The following is an 11,022-nucleotide window of genomic DNA, read 5'->3' as shown; positions in this document are numbered from 1 at the left end:
CAGAACTGTTGAATTCTCACATCCGACATTGTGCATTCATTTTCTATTACATCACGGCTCTGACAGTAGTTCTGGCTGTAACATAAATATTTTTATATACAATAGGTATATATTAATGTGTTCATTCTAATACATTATCAACTGCCCATACACAGGGACTTGCATGGTGGACGCTCCACATAACCTATAGATAAAAAATGGATTAAAAAGACATGCTGTTATTTAACAAAGAAATAATTGATATGGTGAAGATTTCTTTTAGAAGATGTTCATGTAACTTTTATTAAAAGAGTCTTGGCTTTCAGTGCTTTGTAAACAGTAACTGAAGGTTTCTGCCATGGAAGAGTCTTCAGGACAGGGGACTATGCGCTTTTCTCTGTAACATGACAAGCTGTTTTTTTGTCTTATTAATGCTACATTGAACTTACCTTGAAAAGAAGAAGTTGGAGCTCAGAATTACATCATTTTCAACCTCCGTTGTTCAAGCTACAAAGTGGGAGAAAAAACAACAACTCCATGCTCGTCTTTTGTTAGAGACAAGCTAGCCAGGTAGCTGTGATGAATGATGTATATTTTCCTTCTCAAAACTGTATATGTGTATCAGTGTTATAAATTCAATGAGGTAATACATTTGTATATTGATTGATCTAAAGCAAATACTTCTATATACAGTGTAACTTCTTGAACTTGGAGATGAGGAAACCATCCTGAGTTCCTGAGTAGGAATTCCTAGTTGAGGGCAGGTTTGCTTCTGTTTTTCCTAGTCAGTGGTTGGAAATTTTGAGTTATGACCTTTAGTCGAATACAACATAATTCAAGAGAGAGAATAAAAAAAAGAGACTAGTGATGGACTGACTGTTTATAGCTGCTAAAATGTAAGTGATTACAAGAATGAACTTGTTTCGTAGACATTCAGTAATGTTAAACATAACTATTTATTGTTTCAATTGGCAAATGACTGTGAACTGAAAGGATTGGCACAGTTTTGGCCATGCTCTTACAGGAATTTTAATCCTCTGCTTCCCATCAGACTGTATCACACCAACCCAGCACAGATTAATTTCCTATAACAGCATGGGCCATTGTGCGTTATTCCTTACTTAACACCTGCACACTGTGAATCTCTGGTCTAGCCTCTAGCCTTGTTCCAGTCTACCATAAAGCACTGATCATTTATCAAACAGACAAAGTTGTCTGAACTCTTTGATGTTATATGTGATCTTTTTGTCTACAATGATTGATTTCAGACTAAAACAGGCCTAATGCAAAAACAGTAATTACACATTTGGAAATTCACAAAAGCATCAATAGATTTCTTTATCTACAAAGCCATTTGCTTAAAGACATAAACCCACCTTTACTTTTCCCTTCACAATAGTTAGTCTTTTGTGCTATAAAAAAGCAACTCTTTTGCCTGAATAGGCATGAATGACTGTACCTTATGGGTTAAAAACTATACAATACACCAAACGTAGTTAAGGCAGTGGGGCAGCATTTGTTTGAAGTGCACTAACCGCCTGCATGCTCATGTCAGGACATGCCACATACTGGCCACGAGACTTAGAAGAGCCTCTACAATGAAGTGAGTGAGCAATATCAGTTTTTTTCCTGCTGTTAGAAAGCAGCAGGTGTGTTTGTAGAGTGATGGTGGTAAATGACAGTAAGTGGCTGTATCCCTTCATAAGGAGAAGGCTCCAGACTGCTCCTTGACCTGGCTGCCCTGGGGCCAAATCTCTCTCTCTCTCTCTCTCTCTCTCTCTCTCCATAATTATAGATATCCCACTGTTTTTTTGTCTCTATATCTTTTAAGGATGGAACAGTGTAAAACTGGCTATACAACTAGCTATGGCATATGGCACTGATATCCTCAATGCATTACATCATGATGTGTCAGTGGCTACGTTTACATGCACATCAAATTCCGTTTAAGCGCTGTATTTCGGGTTGCAGCCATATTCGGAATACGATGTTTATATGCGTACAAGTATCCGAATATTCCCGTATACATGGTTGTTGTAAGTATGCCTGAGTTGCCGTTCCTAAATACCTATCTCCTTTCAGTGGATTTTCTGAATAAGGTGTTTACATGCAACAAATTTCAGATTAAAACTGGTATATTCCAGGAGTGGGAATTGGAATTTGGGGAATCAGAATATTGTCCTAATCTGAATCAGGCAACTGGATTGCGGCGTTTACATGACTCAATACTAATTAGTATATTACTAAATTCTGATTTATATCAGAATATTGATGTGCATGTAGCCACTGACACATCATGATGTAATGCATTGAGGATATCAGTGCCATATGCCATAGCTAGTTGTGCTATTATGCCTTTTGTGTGACTCACAGGAAAAGAAAACTATTTATTAGATGTTAAAATTTGATTTTGTTCTCTTCTGACTGTACATTGTAAGCAAGATTAAATGTCACTATTTTATGAAAATGTCTTGAAGTATGACATCAGTATCTGTCATATTACCCACACATCATTCAGTGTTTATGGTATATCATTGTAAACAATCCTGCATGATCTTTTTTTAAAAGGTCTTGATAAGTTTGTTTGTCATTTTGTTAGTTTGGTAAAACACTATAGGAATACCATCTTGTTTTTTTTTTTTTTTAAATGTAGGAAAATCAGTTGTAAAAATGAGATGATTTACATGGAATTACATTTTATATAAATACAGCACTAACTTAATAGCTATTTATAGCAGTGTTAACTTTCTTATCACATTCATATGTTATGTTTATATGTGTAAATGCTTCAGGTCAAAAGTGTGTCGTGCTTTGGGAAAGATGGTCACTAGAGACACAGCCACTCTGTTTAAGGCCACACCACCAGGCCACACCAGCTGTTTAAGGATCGTCTTGCAGAATGTGAAGCGTAAGCATTGGTGTCACTTCTGCTTTATTGAAAGCTGCATAAAATTATAAAAAAAGTCTGGTTAGCATCAAAATAAGTCTCTCATTCTCACTCCATTTTAGGCAGAAACCATTTTCACCGCTTCTCATTTATGTGTAAATGTAACTGGTCTTTCTGAGATCCCCACGGGTTTCACTTAGCTCATTTATATGGAATACACCCAGGTTACTTCAGCATTCCAGCAGATGGTTATGTTTGCAAAAAGACTTTTGCCAGAGTTCTCAGGAACTAGGCCACTGTATATTTTAATACTGAAGAATCTATCTAAAATTCTCAAGAAATCAAGAGACTCTACTGTTGCAAAGGGAATCAGTGAATCTAATGTTAAAAATGATTGTTTCAGTGTGCTCTTTGGATGCTCTGACATTTCAGTCAAACCAGAGTCTGACCAAATATGTATTTTGATATGGATAATGAAAGAGTAGCTCTCTATTCTTACCGAAACACTGGCTTTTTACATATAAATGCATGCTTTATTTATAACCATCTACCCTTCTTTTGTTTGGAGTAGAGTTTCGGGAGGGTCTGGCTTGGCTTCTGTCTGATTGAGAATGATGAGTAAACCTTTCAGTTTAAGACCACAGCCCTCGTCTCAGAGCTGAAAGGGCTCCAAAGGCAGAACTTCGCTGTTGTGGTTGTTTCACTGGAATGCGAGTTTCCCCTTTTCCACCCTTATGAGATTTTGGCTGAATGTGTGGGTGTGCAGACACGTGAATGATGGGCAACTGGCGCATGTGTGTGTCTGTGTGTGTTTGGGATCAGACAGTCACACTTTGGGCCGTTGTTTAGCTCCTGTGGCCTGCTCCATCAGTAAGATTATTACTGTTATGATGGGTTTTGTGGGGATGCTTCCCCTCTGTCCAGATGCTTTTTCCAGGCTCTGGGGTGTGTGAGTCACACAGATACTGTACGCACGTTTGTGGGAGTGTGTGAGTGTGTGAGTGTGTGCGCCCATCTGTAAATAAACAAATTATCATTCTCTCCAGCCAGCTACTCATAGCTCTGCCCTGTCTGGGCCAACTTTTTTTACTCCCACAGTTTTAGACTTTTCTTGTTTTCTCCCTCTTATTTTAGTACGAACATACAGACATAACAGGAATAGCATATATTTTTGCCAAGTCTCTGGGAAGCTGCTAAATGCGTCTTTAACAAAGTGCAGAATAGCTTTTTCGCTCCTTAACGTCACACTTTTGGTCAGCAACGACAGTTTGAGGTCACTGCCATGTGTTGCCTTTCCAGTGCCATAACCCTCCCCTTCCCTTTTTTTCTTTGTTGGGCAGAAAATAAGGACAGCATGATGAGAAAAAAGGAGGGTGTTAACAGGCTGGCGAGAGAGACAAGTTGGGAGGAGGGGGGACACTGTGAGTGAGACTGTATTTTAGGGATACTGAGGTGAGTCAACTATGTGGTGGGGTTCAGGGAGTGATTTAGCGCAGGCTTTGTGATGCTAATAGTGGCACATGCATACTAGACTGACGGAAACACACAAGAGTTGCTATTTGACGTCAGAGAAACTAGAATTGTGATTATATGTTTGGAAATGACACTTTTATCTGCATACTGTTTTATGTTTCGGGCTAATTTCCCCTGTCGAGGTCGCATATTAGCCCACTAGCATTACTAACTTTACATTTTACAAACATAACTATGTGTGTTATCATATAAAATTGAAGAACACACTTACTGCAAATATCAAATAAAATCTTAAAAACATCTCACTAATCTATAATGACCTACCACTCTGTTATAGGCACCATTGTGTGGACTTAATTGCAATTAATTGGACAAGCTGGTAGCTGGAGTGTTGGACACAAAGCCAGTAATGAGTGTGTGATTTTGGAAACACGCCTTTGAATAAGATTTGGGAGAGCTTCTTTCAGAGAGTATGGAGTGGCACACGTCCCGAAGGAACAAACAGATGTCAGTACAGCTGGGGAGGCTGGACACCAATTCCAGATAAGACAATGGGACATGTCTGTGTTTTTTGTCAGGTTGACAGTGAAGGGCTGATTCACAGGGAATAAGTGGAGTAAAAAAGAAAAAAAATGGACACCAGCATGATGTGTGTAGGAGTAGAAGGTGTGGTATATTGTGTTGACTGCAAACAATAATTTATAGCCCACTGATGTGAAGTCTGTTCACTGCTTTTATAAATCACTTTATAATTTTGACATTTTTATATCTTCTGCTTTTTATGGGGAAAAAAAGGCAGTTATCTTTCAGTTTTTCAATGGGAAGAATGCACTTATTAATAATATTCACTCTTTTTCAATATATTTTTTCAATATTCACTCACTTTCAGTAAACTTTTCTTCTTTGTCAGGGTTGTGGTGATTAATAATACTATAATTCATAAACAACATTTTTTTTATCGCATACTATTATATCAATAAATATAAATATTTATGCTTTTAAATATTTGTGCATTTCCAAAACTCTAGAAGGTTTGAAATGGAAACTCAGAGACACCATGACCTGTTAATCATTTACTTGTGAAAGAAAACAAGAGCCAATAACTTATGGTATTTATGCCTTTTGAACTGGAAGTTGTAAATAATGTATGGATGTTTGTTACCTATGTTGTGTCTATATGCTGCCTATATGCTGTATACTTTGCAACCTAGATAAGCTTTCGAGGAAAGTCCCAGTTTTCAAAGAAATGTTTACTTTCTGGGCTTTTATGCTTCAGCCAGAAATTTTTAACTAAGTACCACAACGGCCCCCGCACTAGACCTCAGTTTACTAACACTGAACACAGCGCACATTTTGAATGCTGTTGGAGTAACAGTTGTCCTACTGTAGGAATTCTTTGGCTGGAGCTTTCATTTAACACCAAAACCCAAAGTAATTGAATTATGGACTGAAGCAACTGAAATGCATACTGCCAGTATGCTTTTTATTAACTCATCTGTACTCTTTTAGAAATATACTCTTTTGACACTAAGCTTACAGTATATATGCTACTGGTTTGTGTTATTGAAAGTAATTAATTTCACACTTATGCAAACCTGACATGGCACCCATCGTGCACCCTGGCTGCAAGCGTCAACACAACAGTGTCTCTTTGTTGCTCAGTTATAATCACAGAGTATCACCACACCCTGTAAAGCCCACTGTCTCACTCTGACCCTCATAATGCTGTCACGGTTTATCCCATTGCCTCTTGATTGTGGCTGGGCGTGGGGATGGTCGAGGTTAAGATTGGCTGCACTTGAGGTTTCCTTTCAACTCTGGGTTTGTCAAACGGGCTGGAGTTAATGCAAACCCCCTGTCTCTCACTGAAACCAGTCCTAAGCAAGCACTCCCACTGGTTTTACACGTACCTTTTAATTACACATGGCCCCAAACAAAGGCAAATGCACAGAGGGCCAAACAATAGTCTTTGCCACAAGTTCAGCAACTAGGCTTCATCAGAAAGGGTTGTTCTTTGCATTTGTACAATAGAGATGTCTGTAATGTGTTTTTGAGTTTAGTTTGAGTACACAAGGTTCAAATGATGCAAAAACATGAATTGTTCTAGTTGTTGTCAAGGTGCATAACCTACCATACATACACAACATAAAAGTAATCACTTTGGATATTTAAATCAGATACAACTGGAATTTAAATAAAACAATAAGAATAAAAAAATGTTTTATCTTGCTGTGCTTCCTACTTTTGAGATCCAAAGGTCTGCCCAGGCCCGTCCCATTGGAGCCAAAAGAGAGCTTTTGCCCTTGATCTCTCTGCTATAAATGATGTTTGAAGGCTAAGTTCAAATGTAGCACAATCATTTTTCCAGGGTGGTAATTGCTTTTAACACTTAATGAGACCACCCAGGATTTGTGCTAAGTTTAATTGCTACCATTCGCTTCTCTGTTCTCTCTCACTTCCCCTTTTTATGTATGTACATGTGTATACAGTAAATCTATACTCATGCAGTTCTTATGTATCATAGTTATAAACAAATAATAACAACTCGTTCCTAACCAGCAATTTCCCATTAAAAAAAAAGCACCATCTCATTTAACCTCAAAGGAGAAGTAACATACAGGCTACGCAAATAATCTCACAATGCCAGAAAATCATGTTTTTGGAATGGGAGTGTCGATGGTCTAAATTGCACAGTGATGAGCCACTGTGCATGATTCATATCTGTTAATATCTGTGTCTGTTCTGAAACACACACACTATTGGAACAAATTATGCTCTGTGGTTGCATATCTGATCTCCAAAATGAGCAGCCATTTATTGTATGGTTGTTCCACCATTAAAAGTGCATTGGGTGTCTCATGCCATATTGTATTCCAGTTGGCTAATCAATGTGTCATGTTCAGAGAACTAATAGCTCAATCTAATTAGACGTAATGGATTTTACGAGCAGATAGGAGCAGCACCAATGGCTTAGTGGTCAAGCAGCTACTACATGCATATAATATAAGCAGGAGAAAAACTACCAGTGTTCTACAAAGTAATATTCAAAAGCCAATTATGAAAGCATAAAGATTGTGCATGAAAATTGCAGTTGGAAACAAACAAGCCAATATTTTAGTAAACTGTCCAGAATGTAGTTGGCTGTCCAGAGTGTAGAGTAAAATATGTACTAATAAAAATGAAGGCAGTAACACTGGAGGCAATAGTGTCTCAGTGATTAAAACTCTCAGCTAGTAATCAGAAAACTGTGAGTTAGAATTATAGACTGTATATACACTTCCAGTCAAAGGTTTTTGACCATCCTGTATTAACATTTTTGGTTAAACATCAGGAAATGGGTTCAAGTTAAATATGCTAGAATTAGAAAATCTAAGTAAGAAATGGGTATAAGTGAACTGAGCCGTGTTGGTGACATTTATTTTTATTGGGGAAAAAAATCTAGATCTAACTGGAAAAAGCCTGTGTACATCACTCTCATTAGGCACACTACATATAATTGTCTTACAGTTAATACTAACACTGCCTGGATTCAGCTGAAAACAAATCTAGGCTTACAGTAACGTACAGTAACTGGTTCACCAAGCAAGTTCATTTGCCTTTAGTAAAGCACTAATTTAGAGTCCCACTGGAATCTGGGAGTGGACAATGAGTAAGTCATTAAATATAAAGGTTTAGGTATTCGATGGAACACCTTTTTCTTTTTTTCCATATCTATTTCACACTAGTGGATAAACTAGATAAACTACGACTGCCAGCGTACCACTGTAAACCCTCAACTGATTGGATTGTATCCTCTCTCATTTGTAAGTCGTTTTGGATAAGTGTCTTCTAAATGGATGCATGTAAATAAGTTGGTCTCACTTCAATAGTCCTTGAAAGTAGAGTCAATATACACTTAAAACAGAGTACTAAAGGAAACAAAGTAACCTAGGCTACATATAACTTAATAATACCTCATACTGGCCTAAATATTTAACAGGTTGCAGCTCACTTTCATAATGGTTCAAGAAGGGACCACAAAAAGAAATATCCCATAATGAAGAGGCCAAGCCAGTATCATATCACAGGCATCGACAGCACATCACACCACAGATCTCAAGATATCACTGACACATTCACATTATACTATAATAAAATTAGCAAATGGAACAAATTGGGAACAATGTAATGTTAGAATAATTTCAGTCTTGTCAGCCCCGTCAAAAATAATAGAAAATATGGACAGCAGAAGACCATATCAGGTTTCACTCCTGTCAGCCAAGAACAAGAATCTGAGGCTATCATGGGCACAGGCTCCCCAAAACTGAACAGCTGAATACTGGAAAAAGACCAGGTGATTTATTTATTTATTTTAGACTAAACTTCAGCTGTCCAGTTTGGGTGAGCCTGTGCCCATGATAGCCTCAGAATTCTGGTCTTGGCTGACAGGAGTGGAACCTGATGTGGTTTTCTGCTGTTGTAGCTCATCCACCTCAAGGTTTGATGTTTTGTGCATGCTGAGATGCTTTTCTGCTTATCGCGGTTGTAAAGAGTGATTATATGAGTTACTATATCCTTCCTGGCAGCATGAACCAATTTGGCCATTTTCCTCTGACCTTATTCTTATCATTTCCACCCACAGAACTGTCGCTCACTCAATGTTTTTTGCTTTTCACACCACTCTGTGTAAACTCTAGAGACTGTTGTGTGTGAAAATCCCAGGAAATCAGCAGTTTCTGAAATACTCAAACCAGCCCGTCTGGCACCAACAACCATACCAAGGTTAAAGTCACAGAGATCATACTTTTTCTTCATTCTGATGTTTGATGTGAACATTAACTGCATGATTTTTTGCATTGCACTGCTGCCACATGATTGGCTGGTAACTGTATGAATATGCATGTGTACAGGTGTTCCTAATAAAGTGGACGGTGAGTGAGTGAATGTATATACAGTATAGTCCATCCCATCTATAATTGTTTACCTGTAAATACATTGTTCTTTGTTCAGTCCTAGTTTTAACACTGTCCTCAAAATCAACCTGAATGGAATCACTGTTGTCTTTACAGCATTTTGCAGATGCCATTATCCTGAGTGACTTACAGAAGTGCTTTGTAGTTTCCATCAAAAACATTCCCTTGCTAGTACAAATAGGTCAAGTTTCAGGAATACTATCAAGCTAAACGAACAGTACAATTCAAGTGTGGTTTCACTGCATTTAAGTCCAGTCAGACTTGTGAAGATGCTCCTTTAGATTCTGCATGGTGGCATATATCAAACAGACTGGCCTGTATTTAGTGTAAGGGGTGGAGGAGCATTCTTGACATTAAAAAGAAGGCCAAGGCTTTGGGATGAGAGGGGTGGGGGCCAAACCAGCCTGTAATTTGGGCTACGTCTGCACACTTTGCATTCTGCCGTCTTCCCAACCACTACTCTAGCAGCCTTGCATAGCACATATGCAACTAAAGAGCCTGTGTGCAATGTTGAGTTGAGGCATAGAGACGCAGGCTGATTTTGGGAAACCACTTGAGGGGAAAGAAAATCAGTTGAGGACTTTGGTAAGCCTCTTACTGACTCAAGCACGCCTATATTTATTCCACAAGGCCGCCACTCCCTTAAGTATAAATATAGCCATGCTGGACTAAAAATAGCCACTAGGCTATTAATAGCTCCTAAAGTCCGCCGAACTTTAGACTGTCAGAAGGTTTCAGGCATGAGGCATGAGTAATCGTTACTGGAAAAAGAAAAGTCCCACTGTTCTCTCTCTCACTTTCTCTCTCTCTCTCTCTCTCTCTCTCTGACCCCCCTCCCTCTCTCTCTCTCTCTCCAGCTCAGTGTGAGAGGCTCCAGTATGCAGTCTTCCAGTTCAGTTTCATTCTGCGAATTTAGCTGCTCATGAAGACCTCTATTGTGCTTCAGCGTGACGCCTCAGGGGCAGAGTCTGCGTACACTCTCTTTCCACCACTTTGGAGAGACTGGTGGAACACACTGCACGCCATTGTCTACCTTTAAAACACGATGGGTTTGGTGTACAAGAGCACTTATTATTATCAAACTTTGCCCACTCCCTATAGGCCGTATAATCCACTCCAGTGTCAAAGTGAACGTCACACCTTAAAATAAACAGAACATGAGCTCATACCCCCTAACCAATCCAGTGATTGCTTTTTTGTCATGGGTGCATACATCCTAAGAGTTCACAAAGGCCTTATATTGGAGCACAATAGGCTAAATCTTCAAAAGGATCTCTATGTCAATTATATTGTGGCACAAACCAAAGAGTGTGAAGATCAGAGTAGGTAAACATGAGTTAGTATATGTTTTCTGGGGGAAAAAACCAAAGGTTTATCTAGAGTCAATAAAACCCTATAAATGAGCCTCTGCATATCATGCTTACTGAGAAATTCCAACGAGGTAGCTTTGAACTGCTTAGGATTCTTTAAAGGCCTTCCTTAACTGTTGCCATGACGAGCACACAATATTTGCATACCCGCCTGTCAAAAAAAATTCATGACCGTTTGCTGGTCTTCAGAGTCATCGTGCTATATTCAAATGCATTAGAAACTGATACACACTGAGCATTCATTTCCTGAATGTGTTTTCATTCATGCCCTTGCTCTGGCTTTAACATCTGCTGAAATCTAGTAACTGGTATGTTTAATTAGGCATGAGCTACTGGTTTATGGAGGTGAGATAAAGCTCCA

The sequence above is a fragment of the Pangasianodon hypophthalmus genome, chromosome 11 (assembly GCF_027358585.1).
Source record: "Pangasianodon hypophthalmus isolate fPanHyp1 chromosome 11, fPanHyp1.pri, whole genome shotgun sequence".
Taxonomy (NCBI): Eukaryota; Metazoa; Chordata; class Actinopteri; order Siluriformes; family Pangasiidae; genus Pangasianodon; species Pangasianodon hypophthalmus.
This window is presented reverse-complemented; position numbering follows the sequence as displayed.